The 23,587-nt window shown below is 39.9% G+C and overlaps 1 protein-coding gene and 1 long non-coding RNA gene across 9 annotated transcripts in view; one reads left to right on the top strand and one right to left on the bottom strand.

Moving 5' to 3' along the window:
- The window catches only part of ZNF469 (zinc finger protein 469), a 607,005-nt gene that overhangs the window by 380,176 nt on the left and 203,242 nt on the right, over window positions 1-23,587 (bottom strand). The window lies entirely within an intron of this gene.
- The window catches only part of LOC130276340 (uncharacterized), a 36,423-nt gene that overhangs the window by 8,084 nt on the left and 4,752 nt on the right, over window positions 1-23,587 (top strand). The window lies entirely within an intron of this gene.

Here is a 23,587-nt window from a genome sequence, read left to right as displayed (position 1 = left end):
ACGTCCTATAGGGCGAAAAATGCGGTAGTATGTAAGTAGCATGTGGCTTTTTTTTATTTATTTCAGAGGGCACTACTGCTGTGCTTTACTTTTGTGGCAGCTCCTACACAATGTCACTGATGTCAACATCTAAATAACTTTTTCAGAATACATCTGGTTTACATACTGCTTGTTTTTGTGTGTCTTTTGGTGTTCTATATGCTTTTGGTAGATAAAGCTCTGCCTGTTTCCTGCCAAAGGTTAAGTAAACATATACAAAACAATGGCACCTAGGCATGGTAAGGTATTTAAAGTGTCATATTAAGCTATAAAAAAAAGTGTTAAATGTTCCAAGGTGGAATGTTCGTGAGCAGCAGTGTACTGAGCAGAGTGTTTCATCTACACAGTAAAAGTTGTGACAGCTTCACTGCAAACAGTTTTACTGTAGATGCAAAATATGTAACGGGATATAGCTTTGGCACTGTGGCATCCTGGCACACAGTGTGTTTATATACCCAGTAAATGTCTATGGCTGCTGTATGTGCAGCAACCTCTCAAGTAGCTCATAAGCTACGTTTGTCACCTAAGATTTATTTTGGACACGTGTTGGTTTCCTTCTAAATAAGTCACTCTCTCTTTGGCCCTTTTTTCTGTAGCAGATTTTATTAATTCCTGGTGATAAATGAGGCATCAGGCCGCAGATTGTAGACTCTCTGGACGGGTTGAGGTTGCCAGTTGGCTTTTTGGACTGTTTTTTATTAGTGTTTATAAAGACGCGCAGTTGTGTTGGGCTATTCTAGCTTGCCAAAAGCTACAGGGAAATATTTCAGGATGAACGAGACATTCTTAAAGATCTTATTGCTTGTGTCCACCTCTTGCTGAATGTGTTGCCCTGCTGCAAAGGTCACTGTGGAACACTGTGCGTGCAGAGGAATCAGATGCCAAACCCAATGACCTGAAGGGGAAGGGGGGGGGCAGCTTTAAGCGAGCCATTCCCCACATATGTCTGACCATGAATGCAATTATACATTATTTATTGCTTTATGACCTAATAAAATAAATTAAAAAATATGAACCACCAATCAATTCATCATGAAGGGACACAGAGAACTGTTTTAAAATTGAATTTCATCTTTTAACAATGTTTTACTGGAAAAATCTATGCATAATGCCGGGCAACTTTGCATTTCTTCTGATTTACAGAAGTTTTTGTGTTAAAAAAAAAAACAAAAACAAATAAAGACAAGTATGCAGCACTAATAAGAAAGAACACATTTGGGTTATGTATCCATTAAAGTGCTGGAATCTGATGTATTCTAATAAAACTCATGAAAGTGGGAACCAGCAGCCACCACGGGAACAATTTTCTCACCATAATCTCCTTCAGATGCTTAAAAAACGTAAAACATGGGAGAGGGATTATTTTGCTGAACATTGCAGCAAAGCTACAAGAGTAAAAAGTTTTTTTTTTTATTTCTGACGTTCCATTCTTCTGGCATTTACTTCAATGGAATGTATCATCAAGATTATTTTTACCGATTGCTCTAATCAGAAGCTGAAACGTTCTCTCTTTCTAAATGGTTTTTATTTAGTGATTTGTAGTTTTTTGTTTCAGTTTGTACATTATTATGGGGAAATATTGCCTGCCTGAGCATTTACTCTGCCCTGCAAACAGCACTTACAGATGCGGAGCAGAGATCACTGTGAACAGAGGGGAGACGTTGAGCTCTGACCATCACTTATTGGGAATGGCCTGATCGTGTTTTATGTTAATACTTGTGTCACATTTTACAGTAATCCTGTCTGGGTTTATGAGGAAGAAATTGTTGGAAAGTGTCCTCTACAGAACAGGAAGTGTCCGCATTTTATTAGGCTTAGTGGCCAGAATGAAAACTGTAAGATAGCTGGATAATTTTAAAATATAGATAGTGTAATGCTCTATAGTTTGACCTACATTGTACCTTCTTTTGCACTGCATTGTGCTTCTTAATTTTTTTTTTTAAATCAACTGGTGCCAGAAAGTTAAACAGATTTCTAAATTACTTCTATTTAAAAATCTTAATCCTTCCAGTACTTATCAGCTGCTGTATGCTAGAGAGGAAGTTCTTTTATTTTTGAATTTATTTTCTTTCTTACCACAGTGCTCTCTGCTGACACCTCTGTCCATGTCAGGAACTGTCCAGAGCAGGAATAAATGCCCCTAGCACACCTATCCTGCTCTGGACAGTTCCTAACATGGACAGAAATGTCAGCAGAGAGCAATGTGGTCAGACAGAAAATAACAACTCAACTTTCTATGGAGCATACAGCAGCTGATAAATCAGAAGTGGAAGGATTAAGATTTTTAAATAGAAGTAATTTACAAATCTGTTAACTTCCTGGCACCAGTTGATTAGATTTTTTTTTTCCACCAGAGTTCCCCTTTAATGGGTTAAATACAGAAAGGCTGATTGTACCATGTGTACACTGTGGTCACAGTAATGGCAGGATATCATATGTCTTATCAGCCTTATCAGTACCATGGACAGTGGCATACAGAAAGATAAATCCTGTTGGCTGCTCCTCTATTATATTACTTTTTAGAAAGTGATGACAGGTTTCTTCTTGCTCTCAGAATTCTTTTATATGCCCATCATATCTATAAACACAGCATTTCTTTATTTCATGTAATTTGCACTAATACATAAACATATATTTTGTGTAATTTTAACCCCTTAAGGACCAAGACAATTAGGTCTGTATGCCCCTTAAAGACCAGGATTGGGGATGTCTACCTTTATCAGAGAATAACTCTGGCAACGTTTTGCCAATCATGATAATTCTGACATAGTTTTTTTGTCACAAGTTGTCCTTCATGTACATAGTAAAAGTAAGCCGATATCATTTTATTTTTATTTTTACAATGCAAAAAATCATGAAAAAAAAAAAAACAATTTTGGCTATTTTAACACTGATAGGTTGCATATATTTATACTTACTGACCAAATAGTTTATGAAACGTATACTTTCAGATGTCTATTTTGAAAGCATTTCTTTTTTTTTTTATTAACATTTTAAATAAATTAGGAGCCTAACAATTTTACTTGAAATTTTGAAAATTTGAAAAGTACATCTTTTTTTATGTGCTTTATGTGCAAGGTTTACAGAAATTTGAAGGTAAGGAATTATTACAAGTCAGTATATGTATCATTTGTGGGACATATTTTTTGTACATCGCTTCTGATGTTGAAAGAAATGCACCCTATATTTTATTGAGCTGCTCGGCCCATGTTTGGAAATACCCCCGCTTAGGACATATTTGGTTCCTTGGCCGCGTGGTAGGCCCCAGAATAGAGGAGCGCCATTTGGCTTTCAGGGCATCATTTTAGGTCGAATGGATTATAGGCCGCACTTTATGCCAGCAAAGGGTTTTAGCTGCCAGAACCATACAGAACCCCCACAAGTGACCCCATTTTGGAAACTACACCCCCTAAAGTATACTACACCTAGACCAAAAGTGAGTACTTTGAGTCCTTTTTGTGTGGCTTGAATGGCTACAATGTCAGTGGAATAATTTTCATTTGCTTTTTTTTCACAAATGCATCATTTGTGGGACATATTTTTTGTACATTGCACTTGAAAAGTAGGAAATGCGCCCAATATTTTATTACGCTGTTCGTCCCGTGTTTGGTAATACCCCCGCTTAGGCCATATTTGGTTGTATGGCCATATGGTTGGACCCAAAAGGAAAGGAGCACCATTTGGCTTTCAGGATATCATTATACAAATTATAGGTCATACTTCATCTTGCAAAGCATTCTAGCTGTCAGAACAAGCATTCTAGCTGTCAGAACCCTAAAGTATTTACCTAGGGCAAAAGTGAGTACGTTGAGCCCTTATTGTGTTCTAGAATTATTTCAAAGTCAATGGGAAAAAATAGCAATTTTCTTTTTTTTCCACAAATTCTTTATTTGTGGTACATCATTTTGGTAAGTTTATTTTGAAATAGAGAAAATGCACCCATATTTGATCACACTGTTTGTCCCGGACTGGGCAGTACTCCTACTTAGGCCATATCTGGTTGCCTGACTACCTGGTAGGACCAAGAAGGAGAGGAGCCCCCTTTGGTTTTCAGGGAATGATTATATGAATTATACACCCCACTCCATGCCTGCAAAGGATCTGAGCTGTCAGAACAATACTGCACCCCTACAAGTGTATTGGCTGGACCAGGGACCACTCTGATTGGTCCTTGGTCGGCTAGCAGTGACATGCGGCTGTCTGTGACAGTTAAAGTTCCTTATGGATATATCCGTCATGTTGTGGGAATAAACACCCACTCGTGGTGAATATATCCATCACTGGGCGTTAAAAAAAATAAATCTTGAAAACTGGTTTATTTTGTTGGAGAAGGGGGGGGGGTGCAGCATAGGTGTCCGTTGTCATGTCAAAAAAGGGATGCCAATGTATACTATAGCAGTCTCATTCAGAAATGAATGGAGCTGCTACAGTATACGTCAGCATCACTTTTTTTTGATGTGATGCTGACGGATACTTCTAACATACTGCTGAAACACAGTATGAACGGGATGCACTGTAGGGTCACATGCCCCCCGGCAGTCACAGGGGCAAGATCACTGCTGCGGCTGGGTAGCTCAGTGTGTCCACTCATGACTGCTGCCGGGAAATCCACTGCTATGAGTGGACACACAAAGCTACCAAGCCGCAGCAGGGAGCTCATTATTGTGACTGCTGGCGGGCATGCGCAGCATGTAATATGCTGCAGACGAGCGCCATGTGATCCTGCACATTATGCATTTTTGTTTTTCATTATATTTATTTAATAAATGTATTTTTATTTAATTTTTTTTACACTTTTTTTTACTTTTATTTATTTATTTTTACACCTTTTTTTTTATGCTTTGGAATAATTAGCATTCCAAAGCATTGCGGTTATATGCTGCCTCCCAGTTTTACACTGGCAGGCAGCATATCAGGATGTGCCTCTAGCATGTCCTGACAGGCAATAACTGGGCAGACCTGGGGGTCCTTGTAACACCCCGGGCTGCCCAGGTAACTAGCAGCACCCCGCCATCATGCAGGGTGCTACAGGAGAGAGACAGAGGGAGCACTCTCCCTCTGTCAAACTCCTTACAGCTCGCGGTTGCTTCTGACCGCGGCTGTAAGGGTTAAACTGCCGGGACTGAAGTTTACTCCTGCCTCGGCAGTGTGGCAGGCCCCTGCCCGGGGATCACACACAGCACCCCGCGATCGCGCTGCAGGGTGCTGCAGGGAAGACACATAGATCTCCGTCCCTCTGTCAAAACACTTAGTGTCACTTTCTTCTGCAGCTGTAAGGGTTAAACTGCCGGGACCAAAGTTCCCGGCAGTGCAGCAGGGTCCCGGCTGTGTATTACAGCCGAGTCCCTGCCGCGATCTCGTGGGTGCACTGGACAGCACCCACGAGAACCATGGACGTGTATACTCGTCCAGGTGCGGGAACATGAATCCCCCCTGGACGTGTATTAAATGTCCATGGTCGTTAACATGTTAATATACAGCTGACTTCTTACTAAAACTTAACATGTCAGACTGTCAAACTTAACATGTCAGATTCATCTGAAGCTGTAATTCATGTAAAGAAGCCCTCACAAAGGTTGTGTACACTTAAAAATAATAAAAAAAATAATCTACATAATGGATGGGGTTTATAATTAGCACAGACCTGCTGTGTAAGTGTGTGGTGTTTCCAGTTGCTGCACAAAATTTATTGGCACACATCACTTTATAAATTTGTGCAAATGACAGGATGCCCCTGGATAGTACAAGAAACCGGGAAAAGCTCACACACGATCATATGCTAAAATAAATAATCTTAGTGCAAATAAATGCAAGATAAATGCAGCATAGGAAGCAATGCCACCTGGAAGTGCACAACAAGACAAATGATGAAGCCAGCGCAGAAAACATGAAAATAAAGCAAAATTAGATGATTTCAGTGCAAGTCAATGTGTAAAATAAAAACACTCTGCACACACAATTTTACAGGTGCAGGCCAGTGGATAATATGTTGTTAGAATCCAGAGCTGCATTTACAAATGTCATATGTTGCTAGATATACAATAAATTCTTCTCACATGCAGTACATTCAGGAGGTAGATTTATCTAGACCTGTGCAGACGAAAAGTAAAGCAGTTGCCCATAGCAACCAATCAGATTGCTTCTTTAATTTTTAAAAAGAAGAAGAAATCAGATTGGTTGTTATGGGCAACTGCTCCACTTTTTCTTTGAATAGGTCTAGATAAATTTACCCCTCAATGCTTAAAGGGGTATTCCAGGCAAAGCCATTTTATTATCCCCTATCCCCCCCCCCACGATCTCCCTGCAGCACCCGCTTTCTATGCGGGTGCTGAATCTCCAGTTTCGGAAACCTCCGAGTTTCCGGGACTGGGGACGTCACGCCACGCCCCCCTCCATTCATGGAGATTCAGCACCCGCATAGAAAGTGGGTGCTGCAGGGAGATTGCGGGGGGTCTCAGCAGTAGGCCACCACGATCAGACATCTTATCCCCTATCCTTTGGATAGGGGATAAAATGTTTTTGCCCAGAATACCCCTTTAAAAACTCATAACATAGCATTGCATTTGTCCTGTAACATTATGGAATTCATCTTTTTCTTAGTTAGTACAGACATAGTTTCATTTAGTGACCTCCCCATCAGCGAGATCAGTTGCTCCAGGCTCAATATTTCTTGGCATTTAGACTGGGAGAAGCAGCTATCTGTTTATTTGGCTTGTGGAGATCAAAGAAAGGTATGATGAAGTCTTTAGCTTTCCATAACCCATAATATTACCACATTCAAATATCAGTCCACACTCCATAAACTTGGTTTTCATAAGAGGATTAACCCTTTAACTCCTGGAAACATCTAAGTCGTCTTATTAAGGAGAATATTTGCCATTAGTTGAATTATGTAATGTAAACAATAGTTTAGATCTTCTTTTCACTTTGTATATTTCATTTAGCCAAATGTGTTATGCAAAATAAGGTCATCCTTCCAGTTCAGAGCCAGAATGATGATCAGTTGGCCAGACCTTCAATCGCCTCCTCCACAGAAGACAAACTCTGTTTACCAATAACAAACTCCTCCAGATGTGTGGCTGAGCAGTGACTGGACCTTGTATCACCCTCATAATTAATGGTCGGAAACCAGGTCTTAGCTCTACTGTAACCTTAGCTGCTGGGTGCATTTTTAGCGTTTAGACTAGAAGATGCGTACTGTTCAGGAAACAAGTGCTTTTTGGTTAGAAACTTGACCCTTGCTCTCTTTAAAATGGATGAAAATATATTTGCTGGGTTCACTATGTGGTTATTTCTCAGCATGCTGTTCCATGTCTCCAGCTTCATGAACATAACTCAACAGGTCACCTCTGTTAGCTGCAGACAATGAACTTGATTCACATATATATGTCACCATTAAAAGCCAATTAAGATGCCTGGCTGGTGCTAACTGTATGATGGCTGGCAGCAGAGGAAACCCGTGACTTTAGCATGAAACCTGAATAAAGTGCAACCTCCACTATCTGATCTTTGTCATGATAAGTGGCTTCCACTAGAGGACATACTGGAGGGTGCCGTTTTAAAAATACTTAGACAGTATGTACATGCTTGCCATCAATGTTTTTTCTGCCAATGCTCTCTAAGATAAAATTATCTTATTGTTTTAAGTCTACAGAGGTTATGTATATTTATTTGTAGCCTATAACCATGGAGTCAAAATATATATAAAAATGTAGGCTGTTGTAATTAGAGATTAGAGAACTTTTGAAAAATTCGAATTTTTGGAAAGAATTTATTCACGGCAAATCTATATTAAAAATGGCTATTTCTGGACTACAGAGAACCTCTATAAGTGTGTAGAACACTTTTCTTTGTTCTAACACACATATGGAGTGTGCTGGAGTAGTGAAGTTATACTGTTATTCAGAATGGCATGCAGATTACAGGCATCGCTTTTAGAGTGGTATTGCTTTTAGACAGAGCCTGGAGTGGCATCAGTATGAGGAGACCATATAGTGTCTGAATGGCACAGCCTGGTGTTGGCAGAAGCATGAGGAGACCATTGAAATTTAAGATTTTTAAATTCAAATTTAAGATTTTTTAATTCAAATTTAAGATTTTAAAATTGAAATTGAGGATTTTGAAATTGAAATTTTAACTCCCAAGTTTTAGTGTCCCGGGCCCCGGCGTGTGGATACAAAGGACCAAATTTAACAAGGAGTCACATGTCACATGGCAGCACAATGACAGAGCCTGGAGGTTTCATCAGTATGAGGAGACCATATAGTGGCTGAATGACTGCCTGGAGTTTGGGGCAACATGAAGAGACCATATAGTGGCTGAATGGCACAGCCTGGAGTTGGGTCTGAGAAACCCACCGACTGTTGACTGGGGGTGTTGGATGTCACTTGGGATGAAGTGGATGACTGAGTGAACCAATCAATCACGGATGCTGGGTTGCTGGTCGAGACACGACTGCTAGCTGACACCGGGAGCTCAGACCTCTCGCTGTGACTCCGGTTGCCACAAGCCCCTACTCTGCTGTGACCTCTGCCTGCCCCTGATGAATTTAGGCTTCTGACACTCAACTGTGCACATCTTGGCACTACTCTTCCTGACATACTTATTGCGTATATCAGGGGATATACTCAATAAGTATTTGTCTAGAACACCAGTCGCTGAGTACTTTTTGCCTTGACTTTCACAGTACCTAGGCCCTTGACAGATTAACAGGTACAAAATAGTACACTACTTAGATGTAGGTATGTGATATGCACTTATAGGGCAGAAAATGCGGTGCAGTACACTTAACAACGTATTTTAGTAAAACACCAGCTGGTGATAAATTTTTCCTGGACTTTCACAGTATATAGGCCCTTGACAGATTAACAGGTACAAAATAGTACACTACTTAGATGTAAATATGTGGTATGCACTTATGAGGGCAGAAAAATGCGCTACTGTATGCTTAACATTTTTTTTTTAGTAAAACACCAGCCGGTGATTACTTTTGGCTGTCCTTTCACAGTATGTAGGCCCTTGACAGATTAACAGGCACAAAATAGTACACTACTTAAATGCACGTACGTGGTATGCACTTATGAAGGCTGAAAATGTGGTACAGTACGCTTAAAAAACTTATTTTAGTAAAACACTAGCCAGTGATTACTTATGCCTGGACTTTCACATTATCTAGGCCCTTGACAGATTATCAGGTACAAAATAGTACACTACTTAGATGTATGTATGTGGTATGCACTTATGAGGACAGAAAAATGTGCTTCAATACACTTAAAAAAGTATCTGAGTAAAAACACCAGCCAGTGAGTACTTTTGCCTGGACTTTCACAGTATCTAGGTCCTTGACAGATTAACAAATTTAAAATAGTACACTACTTAGATGTAGGTATGTGGTATGCACTTATGAGGGCAGAAAAATGTGGTACAGTACGCTTTAAAAAATTATTTTAGTAAAACACCAGCCGGTGATTACTTTTGCCTGGACTTTCACAGTATCTAGGCCCTTGACAGATTAACAGGTACAAAGTAGTAAACTACTTAGATGTATGTGGTATGCACTTATGAGGGCAGAAAAATGTGCTTCAGTACACTTAACCTCTTAAGGACCCAGGACGTATGAGTAGGTCCTGGGTCCCGGTCCTGCGATATAACGCGGGGTCATACAGTGACCCCGCATCATATCGCGGCGGGCCCGGCGTCATAGTGAAGCCGGGACCCGCCTCTAATAGCGCGCGGCACTGATCGCTGTGCCGCGCGCTATTAACCCTTTAGCCGCGCGCTCAAAGCTGAGCGCGGCTAAAAACGAAAGTAAAAGTGCTCGGCTAGCTCAGGGAGCTGTTCGGGATCGCTGCGGTATAATCGCAGCATCCTGAACAGCTGTAGTACAGGAGGAGGTCTTCTTACCTTCTCCTGTGCTGTCCGATCGCCGAATGAATGCTTCAAGCCTGAGATCCAGGCTTGAGCATTCAATCGCCGAAAACACTGATTGATCCATTCCTATGGAGATGGATCAATCAGTGTAAAAGATCAGTTAATGCAATGTTATAGCCCCCTATGGGAGCTATAATATTGCATAAGAAAAGTGTAAAAAAAATCATTAACCCTTTCAATTATCCCTTCCCCTAATAAAAGTTTGAATCACTCGGCATTTCCAAGAATAAAAAAAACATTATGTAAATAATAATAAAAATAAACATATGTGGTATCGCCGCGTGCGGAAATGTCCGAATTATAAAAATATACTGCTTTTTAAACCGCTCGTTCAATGGCCTACGCGCAAAAAAATTACAAAGTCCAAAATAGCGCATTTTTGATCACTTTTTATACCACAAAAAAGTGAATAAAAAGTGATCAAAAAGTCTGATCAGAACAAAAATGGTACTGCTAAAAACTTCAGATGACGGCGCAAAAAATGAGCCCTCGTAGCACCCTGAACACAGAAAAATAAAAAAAGTTATAGGGGTCAAAAGATTACCATTTTAAACATATAAATTTTCCTGCATGTATTCATGATTTTTTTCTGAAGTGATACAAAATCAAACCTATACAAGTAGGGTATCATTTTAACCGTATGGACCTACAGAATAAAGATAAGGTATCATTTTTGCTTAAAAATGTACTGCGTAAAAACGGAAGCCCCCAAAACTTACAAAATAGTGTTTTTTCATCAATTTTGTCGCACATTGATTTTTTTTCCCGTTTCACCGTAGATTTTTGGGTAAAATGACTAATGTCATTACAAAGTAGAATTAGTGACACAAAAAATAAGCCATCATATAGAATTTTAGGTGAAAATTTTTAAGAGTTATGATTTTTTAAAGTTAAGGAGGAAAAATTGAAAATGAAAAAACGGAAAAAGCCCGGGTCCTTAAGGGGTTAAAAAAGTATCTGAGTAAAAACATCAGCCGGTGAGTACTTTTGCCTGGACTTTCACAGTATCTAGGCCCTTGACAGATTAACAGGTACAAAATAGTACACTACTTAGATGTAGGTAGTGGTATGCACTTATGAGGGCAGAAAAATGTGGTACAGTACGCTTAAACATATTTTAGTAAAACACCAGCCGGTGATGACTTTTGCCTGGACTTTCACAGTGTCTAGGCCCTTGACAGATTAACAGGTACAAAATAGTACACTACTTAGATGTACGTATGTGGTGTGCAGTTATGCACTTATGAGGACAGAAAAATGCCGTACAGTACACTTAACAAAACGCATTTTAGTAAAACACCAGCCGGTGATTACTTTTTCCTGGACTTTCACAGTATCTAGGCCCTTGACAGATTAACAGGTACAAAATGGTACACTGCTCAGATGTACGTATATGGTATGCACTTATGAGGGCAGAAAAATGCGCTACAGTATGCTTAAAAAAAACATATTTTTGCACAACACCAGCAGTACACAACAGTGTACTATACACAAAATTGCACTCTGTCAAAGACTATAAGGAAAGGACTGCTGGGTATTATACCATCTACAGACTAGTATAACCAGAAGATGATTTGTTGTGGAACAAAGACACAGAACTGCACTGAAAAATTACTCTTGCCTCCTCTGTTAAGGTTTATGAAGTTGAGGCAGCTTGTTGAAATGTATGAGGCAAAACGCAGCTATTTGCCCCTCTCTGTAATACAATGCTGAAAAAAGTGACTGGGAGGTTAATGGCTGCAGTAAAAATACTTTTCATTGAAAAAAAAAACACTGCTCTCTGTCCACCAGTACGCTGATGTGACTAGGATGTGAAACGCTGCTGGAATTAGCTTTTCTGTGTAACACACACAGCGATGTCCTATCTCTCTGTACTGTAATGAATGATATTATGAGCTGCAAAATGGCTGCCAAATATTTAGGGCTGTGACATCACAGGGGTGACTGGCTGCTGATTCAAGGCCATCCCGCCTACTTCCCTTCCCGCCTTACCTTCCCACTTTTCCAGCATTCCTTGCCCCATGTACTGTGGATTCGGTACATATGGTACATGGAACATGTGGATCCGCCATTTTAGATGCCCTGGAGCCTGGACCGCAGTAAATGGAGTTTAATGAAGCGATTTGCGCAATAGAACGCGGCGATATTCGCATTAGTTACAAATCTCATATTTCATGAAAATCGGAACGAATTCAGGTTCATCAGCTTCGATTCGCTCATCTCTAGTTGTAACAATTCACTCTTCTTACCTGAATGACGTGTATTTACTAAAATATGTACTATAACCCCTTAAGGACTCAGGGTTTTTCAGTTTTTGCACTTTAGTTTTTTCCTCCTTACCTTTAAAAAATCATAACCCTTTCAATTTTCCACCTAAAAATCCATATTATGGCTTATTTTTTGAGTCACCAATTCTACTTTGCAGTGAAATTAGTCATTGTACCCAAAAATTCACGGCAAAATGAAAAAAAAAATCATTGTGCGACAAAATCGAAGAAAAAACGCCATTTTGTAACTTTTGGGGGCTTCTGTTTCTACGCAGTACATATTTCGGTAAAAATAACACCTTATCATTATTCTGTAGGTCCATACGGTTAAAATGATACCCTACTTATATAGGTTTGATTTGTTGTACTTCTGGAAAAAATCATAACTACATGCAGGAAAATTTATATGTTTAAAGATGTCATCTTCTGACCCCTATAACTTTTTTATTTTTCCACGTACAGGGCGGAATGAGGACTAATTTTTTGTGCCATGATCTGAAGTTTTCATTGGTATGACTTTTGTTTTGATCGGACTTTTTGATCACTTTTTATTCATTTTTTAATGGCATAAAAAGTGACCAAAAATACGCTTTTTTGGACTTTGGAATTTTTTTGCGCATACGCCATTGACCGTGCGGTTTAATTAATGATATATTTTTATAGTTCGGACATTTACACATGCGGCGATACCACATATGTATATTTTTTTTTATTGGGAAAAGGGGGGTGATTTATGGGAAAAGGGGGGTGATTCAAACTTTTATTAGGGAAGGGGTTAAATGACCTTTATAAACACTTTTTTTTAAACTTTTTTTGCAGAGTTATCTCTTATGCTGATCACTGGCGTGTATTAACACGCTTGTGATCAGTGTTATCGGCGCTTGACTGCTCCTGCCTGGATCTCAGGCACGGAGCAGTTATTCGTCGATCGGACACCGAGGAGGCAGGTAAGGGCCCTCTTTGGTGTTCTGTAAGCTGTTCGGGACGCCGCGATTTCACCGCAGCGGTCCCGAACAGCCCAACTGAGCAGCCGGGATACTTTCACTTCAGACGCGGCGGTCAGCTTTGATCGCCGCGTCTGAAGGGTTAATACAGGGCATCACCGTGATCGGTGATGTCCTGTATTAGCCGCGGGTCCCGGCCGTTGATAGCCGCCGGGACCTACCCGATATGACGTGGGGACACCGCTTGACCCCGCGGCATATCGCTGGAGCCGGCGGAGGACGTAAATATACGTCCTGCGTCGTTAAGGAGATGAAGTGTTAGATTTACCATTATATGAGACTGTGAGTTTCTTTACTGGTTTAAAGGTGTATTCCATTGGAAAACATTTTTTTTAAATCAATTGGTGCCAGAAAGTTAAACAGATAATTAAATTACTTCTATTTAAAAATCTTAATCCTTCCAGTACTTATGAGCTGCTGTATGCTCCACAGGAAGTTCTTTTCTTTTTGAATTTTCTTTCTGTCTGACCACAGTGCCCTCTGCTGACACCTCTTTTCAGGAACTGTTCAGAGTAGGAGCAAATCCCCATAGCAAACCTATCCTGCTCTGGACAGTTCCAGACATGGACAGTGGTGGGAGCAGAGAGCACTGTGGACAGGCAGAAAGGAAATTAAAAAATAAAGGAACTTCCTGTGGAGCATACAGAAGCTGATAAGTACTGGAAGGATTAATATTTTTGAAAGAGACGTAATCTACAAATCTGTTTAACTTTCTGGCACCAGTTGATTAAAAAAAAAATGTTTTCCAGCTGAGTACCCCTTTAAGTGTTTTACTTAGCAGCATGTGGAAGGGCTGTGTAGCTATATTTAATTGTAGGTGTGCTTGTGTTCAAGCTCTCAGAGGAGACACATCAATTATGATATTTACAGCTTGATTTAGCAATAGTTTCACATTTAGCCTTTTTCTGCAATCCTTTATTACACATCTTTATTCAATTGTCCTGGTTAGTTTCTTATTATTCTTATTATTATTAGTTTCTTATCTTATTTTGCCAATACATGCTTTTAGGAGCTAATGCAATGTCCCCTTATTTTCCTTCTGTGAAAGGTAAATCAATTGTATGCAGGAGTAAGGGAACTGAACCAGGCCATATACAGTGGGTTAGTATGCAGCCAGTGCCCCTGCTGATTCAGCTTCAAATCCTGAGAAACCTGGACAATTCATTTTATTAAACTCTCAGCATAGGAATATTGTTGGCATTCTTTCATTTTTGAATGCACATAGGTTTAGGCATTTTTGAGAACAAAAAACAAAGTTTTGGGATAAAGGCCATTTCTTTTCTCTATGCACATTGGGGAGTGCACATAAAATAAATTCTGGTGTCCTTATGCATCCAACTTACAGTCTTTTATTATTTTACATTTGGTATTGGCCATAGAAACAACAGGGGCCTCCTCCTGTTAAATGCTTGGAAGGATAATGGTGCTTTCTGCTTAGTACTGCTAAACATACTTGGGTTTTGGTTTCTTATACGGGTGGGCTTCATGTATTCTCTTATACAGGCATTGCTCTAGTTTAGTGTTTTATAATCTATCCACAGACATGAGAGACAGTTATACCAGATGCAAATCAGTGGTAACAAGTGCTGTAAACTTAGATATGCAATGTAAGCATGGGTGGACTGACAACTCATGGGGCCCCCAGGCAATAGAGAATCATGGGGCTCCTATGCACGTTGGTGCCAGAAAGCTCAGCATTCTTAACCAATGAGGAGCGTTATATGACGTGTGCTCAGAAGCTCAGCATACACAGTGGGTCCCTGTTTTTATGAGCAGCCGGGACCCATAGCTATTGGCAGACATCACTGATTGGGCAGATGTCCAGCATTAACCCTTTAGATGTCGCAATCAAAGTTGTTTGCGATGTCTAAAATGGGAAAAACCTCATCCCACTTAGCTCAGTGGGTTGATTGGGACCACCGCAATGAAGTCACAAGGTCTCGATCAGTTAAGAAGAGGGCAGGAGGGCCCTTACCTGCCTCTTTGCCATCCGATCGGCACACCAATAGTGCAGACAGCCTCAGCAGCCTGTACAAATGGAGCACTGATAACACTGATCAATGCTGTTCTATTGCATAGAATTGTTCAGTGTATGAAATCAATAGAAATTTTCTCCTGTAGGGAGAAAAGTTCATAAACTTAAATAAATAAGCACGTTCCCTAATAAAAGCTAATACAAGTTTGAATCAACCCCCCTTTTCTATTTTGTAATAGAATTATAAAAAAAAAAAAAAAAAAAAACCACATGTGGTATTGTCACATGAGGAAAGGTCTGAACTATTAACCCTTTAAGGACGCAGGGTTTTTCAGTTTTTGCATTTTCGATTTTTTTCCTCATCACCTCCTAAAAAAAGTTTCAATTTTGTACCTAAAAATCCATATGATGGCTTATTTTTTGCGTCACCAATTCATCTATGTAATGACATCAGTCATTTTACCCCAAAATCTATGGCGAAACGGAAATAAAAATGTGTGCGACAAAATGAAAGAAAAATGCCATTTTGTAATTTTGGGGGCTTCCGTTTCTACGCAGTAAATTTTTCTGTAAAAATGACACTTTATCTTTATTCTGTAGGTCCATATGGTTAAAATGATACCCTACTTATATAGGTTTGATTCTGTATAACTTCTGAAATAAATCATAACTACATGCAAAATGTATACGTTTAAAATTGTCCTATTCTGACCCCTATAACTTCTTACGTTTCCATGTACGGGGCTGTATGATAGCTCATTTTTTGTGCCGTGATCTGAAGTTTTTATCAGTAACATTTTTGTTTTGATCAGACTTTTTGATCACTTTTTATTCATTTTTTTATGTTGTAAAAAGTGACCAAAAATACGCTATTTTGGACATTTATGCACGCGGCGATACCACATATGTTTATTTTTATTTACAGAGGTTTTTTTTATTGGGAAAAGGGGGGTGATTCAAACTTTTATTAGGGAAGGGGTTAAATTATCTTTATTAACTTTTTTTTTCACTTTTTTTGCAATGTTATAGCATGGCAATGGCAGGGATCAGTGTTTTCGGCAATTGATTGCTCAAGCCTGGATTTCGGGCTTGGAGCAATCAATCACCAATCGGACGAGCAGGAGGCAGGTAAGGCACTCTCCTGTTGCGTTTTAGCTGATCGGGACATTGCGATTTTACCGCAATGGTCCCGATCAGCCCAACTGAACTGCCGGAAAGCTTTTACTTTCACTTTAGACGCAGCGATAAACTTTGATCACCGCGTCTAAAGAGTTAATGCCGGACATCAGCCCGATCAGCGATGTCCGGCATTAGCCACTGGTCTTGGTTGCTTATAGCAACCGGGACTCACCGGATATGATGCGCGCTCACCTCAGTAGCTGCTTATGGACGTTTATATACGTCCATATCCGTTAAGGGGTTAAAGGAAATCTGCCATCAGTGTCACCTGCACTAACCTGTCAGTACAGACAGGTAGTGCAGGTGACACTGATGACAACGGTACTTACCTTGTCCCATTCCGTGCAGTCATTCTCTGGTAATCCTCTTCGTTATCTTCAGCTCTGAGCCCCACTTGGGGCACAGACAGAGCTTAGTGACATCACTGCTGCTCTTTGCTAGTAGCAGGACCCAGCAGAGGACAGCAGCAATGATGTCACTAAGCTTTGCCCATGCTCCAAGCTGAAGATACAGAAGAGGATTGTCGGAGAAGGATAGCACAGAACGGTACAAAGTAAGTACCATTGTCAGGTTAGTGCAGGTGACACTGATGAAATATTTCCTTTAAAATAAAGGCCAGAATTGCATATTTTTGGCCGCTTCATATACCAGAAAAAACAAAAATGGTACCAACAGATCACGGTGCAAAAAATGAGCCCTCATACATCTGCGTATACAGAAAAATAAAAAAAGTTATAGGGGTCAGAATAGAAGAATTTTATGCATAACAATTCTCGTACAAAAAGTTCTAACATTATAAATAGTAAAATTAACAAAACTTATATAAATCATGTATGACTGTAGTTGAATCGACCTACAGAATACAGATTAGGTGTCATCTTTACCGAAAAGCGCACTGCTTAAAAATAGAAGCCCCCAAAAGTAGCAAAATGGCATTTTTGCCCAAAAATATTTTTCTTTAGTTTCACTGTACATTTTGTGGTAAAATGATTGATGTCATTACAAAGTACAATTGGTGATGCAAAAAGAAAGCCCTTATAGATGGAAAATTGAAGGAGAAAAAAAATACAAAAGGAAAAACCAAAAAAACAGGTTTCCTAACAAGGTACTAGAGAATTTCTCAGATGCATGGACTATATAACAGTGCTATCCAACCAGTGCGCCTCCGATTACAACACTTTTTCTTTCTTAAAGGGCAATCCACAAAAGAAGCAGCAGAGTTTAACCCCTTAACGACGCAGGACGTATATTTACGTCCTGCGCCGGCTCCCGCGATATGAAGCGGGATCGCGCCGCGATCCTGCATCACATCGCGTCGGTCCCGGCGCTCATCAACGGCCGGGACCCGCGGCTAATACCACACATCGCCGATTGCGGCGATGTCCGGTATTAACCCTTTAGAAGCGGCGGTCGAAGCTGACCGCCGCTTCTAAAGCGAAAGTGAAAGTATCCCGGCTAGTCAGTCGGGCTGTTCGGGACCGCCGCGGTTAAATCGCGGTGTCCCGAACAGCTTGCAGGACACCTGGAGGGCCCTTACCTGCCTCCTCAGTGTCCGATCGGCGAATGACTGCTCCGTGCCTGAGATCCAGGCAGGAGCAGTCAAGCGCCGATAACGCTGATCACAGGCGTGTTAATACACGCTAGTGATCAGCATAGGAGATCAGTGTGTGCAGTGTTATATGTACCTATGGGACCTATAACACTGCAAAAAAAAGAAAAAAAAAGTGTTAATAAAGGTCATTTAACCCCTTCCCTAATAAAAGTTTGAATCACCCCCCTTTTCCCATAAAAAAAATAAAACAGTGTAAAGAAAAAATAAAATAAACATATGTGGTATCGCCGCGTGCGTAAATGTCCGAACTCTAAAAATATGTCATTAATTAAACCGCACGGTCAATGGCGTACGCGCAAAAAAATTCCAAATTCCAAAAATGCGTATTTCGGTCACTTTTTATACCATTAAAAAATGAATAAAAAGTGATCAAAAAGTCCGATCAAAACAAAAATCATACCGATAAAAACTTCAGATCACGGTGCAAAAAATAAGTCCTCATACCACCCTGTACGTGGAAAAATAAAAAAGTTATAGGGGTCAGAAGAGGACATTTTTAAACGCATACATTTTCCTGCATGTAGTTATGATTTTTTCCAGAAATACGACAAAATCAAACCTACATAAGTAGGGTATCATTTTAACCGTATGGACCTACAGAATAATGATAAGGTGTCATTTTCACCGAAATATGCACTGCGTAGAAACGGAAGCCCCCAAAAGTTACAAAATAGTGTTTTCTCTTCGATTTTGTCGCACAATGATTTTTTTTTTCCGTTTCGTCGTGAATTTTTGGGTAAAATGACTGATGTCACTGCAAAGTAGAATTGGTGACGCAAAAAATTAGCCATAATATGGATTTTTAGGTGGAAAATTGAAAGGGTTATGATTTTTTAAATGTAAGGAGGAAAAAACGAAAGTGCAAAAACGGAAAAACCCTGAGTCCTTAAGGGGTTAAAGGGCTACTCCGGTGGAAAACCTTTATTTATTTTTTATTAACTGGTGCCAGAAATTTAAACAGATTTGCAAATTACTTCTATTAAAAAATCTTAATCCTCCCAGTACTTATTAGCTGCTGAATACTACAGATGAAATTCTTTTCTTTTTGGATTTCTTTTCTGTCTGACCACAGTGCTCTCTGCTGACACCTCGGTCCATGTCAGGAACTGTCCAGAGCAGGAGAAAACCCCCATAGCAAACATATGCTGCTCTGCAGAGGTGTCTGCAGAGAGCACTGTGGACAGACAGAAAAGAAATTCATAAAGAAAATAATTTCCTTTGTAGTATTCCGCAGCTAATAAGTACTGGAAGGATTAAGATTTTTTAATTGAAGTAATTTACAAATCTGTTTAACTTTTTTGGCACAAGTTGATAAAAAAAAAATTTCCACTGGGGTACCCCTTTAACTCTTTCCGTGTCCTAAGAGACACAGATAGAGTTTATCTCTGCTGTTCCTTCTGTCGGTGGCCTGGCTGGCGGCAGATCCGGGTTCTTGGCTGACTCTAGGTGCAGGAAGTGGTGGGCCTCCCCTCAGGCCATGCCCTCAGGCAGCGCCCGTGTGCCTGACCTATCAGTCTGTCCCTGAAGGTAAGTGAATGGAGATTAAAGAACTTCAATTCACAAACTGTATTTTTTTTTACTTTTAACTCCATAAGGACACAGCCAATATTGCCTTTTAGGACGCAGCCAAATAACATTGTGCTGCATTTACATTTTTTCCTCCTCACCTTTTAAGGGGCATAACTCTTTAATGTGCCATAGGAGGACTTATTTTTTTGGCACAAATAATTGTACTTTGTAATGACACCTATTATTTAACCCTAAAATATATGGCGCAACAAAAATAAAAAATATTTGTGGGGGAGAAATTGAAGAAGAAAAGGCAGTTTAAAAACTTTAGGAGGGCAGTGTTTATGTTGTTTACTTAACAGTAAAACTGACATGTTGTCTTTATTCTCTGGGTCAATGCAATTAAAACAATAATCATATTTATATACTTTTTGTATTATCTAATTTTTTGTGCTGTGATATTTCGTTTTTAATGTTACAATTTTGTTTAGATGGGGCTTATTGATCATTTTAATATAATTTTTTTTACATTTTAGTTAAACTTTTTTAAGTGGGGGGCGTTTTACATAGCATTACTCAGTGGTATCGGTAATCTACTGATATGGTCTGCCTCAGGTGAGGGGAGAGAGCAGGTGAGGGGACCTTAAGTAGGTATTCAAACCAATGAGAACCCAGCATATATGTTACAGAGGTGCTGATTAGGCAGGGGGTACGTTATTGTGGCTCTTAAGTGCTGTTATTGCTATTCATCATGGTACTTAATGGGTTAATGATGGATATTGGTGGGATCGCAGATGTCAGTGCACAGCTGCTAATAGCAGATAGCAGATGTCACTTAGAATAATAATAATAGGTATAAGGGCACAAAGATGTGCATGTACATCTGATGTCCTTAAGGGGTTAAAGAAACCCAAGGCAGGGCCCAAAGGCTTATAATGGACCCCATCTAGTGCAACTGGACAGAGATTGAAGCAAGCAGGGGAGTGTTTAAAGGAGTGCTCCAGGGAAGTACATATAAACAAAAGAAAAAGCTTTATGCCACCACACTACCTGGATATGTTCCCAGTAAACCATCCTGCCTGATATGCATTGCTCCTATGACCTCTGTTGTCTTCTCTGGCTGCTCGATATGCTTTGCCATCCTACACTCCTCTTCAGCACGAATACAACATTTTTCTGCAGCTATTGTAGCTCTGCTTTCACTTGTCCAGCTCCCTCTCTGAGAGTAGCCCCCACCCTCCTGCTCTTTGAGCAGAGAGATACATTATGTCTGATAGGCTAAGGCTGTACACACCTACCAGCTAAAGGAAGCATGACTAATCAGTGCAGGGCAGAAACCATGAGGTCTGTGTCTTTCAGGAGGGTGGGAGCTGCTTTCAGAGAGGGACTTGGACAGAGACACAGTGGATTGCTGGATGATGTATTGTCCTCACTCCCTGCATGTAAGTGACAACTGAATGAGAGGAAACTGCTCTGTATTGCTAATGAATGATACCTAGACAATTAAAAAGATTGCTGAGAGGGAATGGATGGGTTCGGAGTTTAGTTTCCCAGAGTTCCCCTTTAAACATGTACTTCTTTCTCACTTTTTGTAATAATTGGTTAGTTTCCCAACACTCAGACTCAGAGCTGTCATAACTTTGTGACATGTTAAACGTTTTGGAAAATTACATGGACACTTTAAATCAGTGTTTTGGGGTAAACATATTTTTTTGTTTTGTGGTGAACATATAATTTTGCTGTGTTTTGTAATGCATGTCAAGCTCTTTACTTGAAAATGTATGTTTAATGGATACACTTATAATTAGTATTATCATTCTCCAAGACACTGACGTAAACATTATGGGTTGTGCAGTGAAGAATGCAGGGTATGACTTAGTGATGAAGGTAATGTGACTGATATTCCACATGAGGCCTTTCACAATAAATAACTTTTAAGTCTTTATTACACTAACTAATGTGTTCAGCTACATTTACCATTTCGGCTTTGGAGAGCAATGGAACAAAGAGTCTGCAAATTGCCCCATGTCCTTAAAGCTGGTTCCAGACGATCATTAAGTGGCTATTGGTTTGCTGGAATTTCTGAATGCTCTCACTCTTTGTTTTGGAGGAGTGTAATAAGGGCACAAGCGATGTAATGATCTAGGATGACGGATAGCGCAAATGTTAATCAATCACGCAAATGAAAAGTATAAACTAAGCAGAAATGTACACAGAGAAACACTTTATCTGACTACATTCAATATGCACCTTAAGAATGAGCGACTTCTTATAGGAAAACATAGAAAGTTTCTGTTACATTGACAGATACAAGCATTGAAAATGCTATACATAAAGGGAACAATGTTTTCCCTATATCCCATGGAAAATAGTCACTTTATAATCTGTTTATTTCTAGAGTGATCATTGAGAGATGATGGGTGGAATTTTCATACAATGTGCATCCCCCTCACCCCTTTATTAAACCACTTCATGCCTCAATGAGGAGTAACCATGAAGAATCCTGTACTTTGCTTAGCCATCATTTGACCCAACATGACCAGGTTTAATTAGCAAAATTCTAGTGGTTGAAAAAAAGTAATGTAATGTCTTCATTGATACTTCCTTCTCCTTTTTTAGGATCAATAATGCACCAAATCTGCACTTTGTGAACAAAGACTACATGAAATTAACAATTCAATTAAGTTTCTTAAAGTGGAAGATGGGTACAGCCATGGGGAAGGGATCCTGCTCATATTTGGCTATAACAAATGGAAGGAGAGGCAGGATTAGGATGTATTTCATGCAGTTGCTCAGAGGCTTCTCTGAATGTGTATGCTATTCTCTCATTAGCTACAGTCTTCAAATAAGAGTTTTCCCTTCCCTAAAATGCTCTGCTGATTGGTAAAAAGCCAGTCAGCTGACAGGTGCTGCACCAGTCTGCAAATGTTTTTGTACTAGCTTTTAATTTTGTGATGTCATAGACATGTGATTTCTTCCCTGTCTATTGAAACCCATTGTTGCTTTGTACCTGTTATGCCATGATTAAGGGTCCAGCTTGACCCGAAATGCGTTACTGTTTCTGTGTGCTCCATGTGATCGTTAATAAAGCTCCTGTTTGACTACATCCTGCGCTGGACATTCCTTCTCCTAGTCTGCAAATGGGAAGCTCTGTCTGAAATCCGTCAGTCCAGTGTAAGTGAAAGAGGGGGCGACCTCTGTGTGCATAGAGATGGAGATTACCTGTTCATCCACACCCAGTGACCAGTTTCTAGGAGGGGAAAGACTATGTTGGGTAGTTATGGGCCATGTGCACTGTGGGAAGGTGGATCACAATCCCTACCTTGTGTGGATTTGGGTGTTACTGTATGTATAAACAATGTCTGTTGTTGGGATAAGGTTCTAAAAACAATATGCATGGCATTGGAACATAAATTATGTTTATATGACTCCTCAAAATCCCAATTTGAATTTTGATGATGATGATGATGCTGATTCACACATATTGTATATGCTGCAGATTTCATGTGCAGATGTTATGCTTTTAAGTCACTAATAAAATCTTCAGCATTAAATCTGCCGCATCTTTAGTACATGTAAGCATGCCTGTTTTACAGTATTTTCCAAAAGATGTCTAGTTGCTGGAACTTGTCTAAGGCTACTCTCACACTGCCGTTGCTCCCCGTCGAGAATGGCCAACAAAGTCTCTTTTTTTTTCCTGACTTTAACGGCCGTTCTCATAACAGGGAGCAACGCCAAACAACGGGTCCTGGTGGCTCCCATTTACTATTATTTTTGGGCCGCCGTTTTGAATAGCTGGAGAAGAAGATGGCACATGCTGTAATTTTTCTCCCTTTATCCTGCATGGCACTCCCAGTGGTCGCCACACTGCCGTGCACTAACAGCAGTGTGAAAGGGGCCTAAGTTACAGGAGAGATCACTATGGTCAGTGACTGGTGATGTATGTATGTGACATTATAAGGGTGCATGCACACCATGTTTTTGCTGTACAGTTCCCGTATACGGTTTCAAGTTAAAAACCATATGGAACCGTATAGAAAACTGTGTGCATTGACTTAACATGTCAAAAGCA

The sequence above is a fragment of the Hyla sarda genome, chromosome 6 (genome assembly GCF_029499605.1).
Source record: "Hyla sarda isolate aHylSar1 chromosome 6, aHylSar1.hap1, whole genome shotgun sequence".
NCBI classification, from domain to species: domain Eukaryota; kingdom Metazoa; phylum Chordata; class Amphibia; order Anura; family Hylidae; genus Hyla; species Hyla sarda.
The sequence above is the reverse complement of the archived record's forward strand: the minus strand, read 5'-3'. Positions and strand labels throughout refer to the sequence as shown.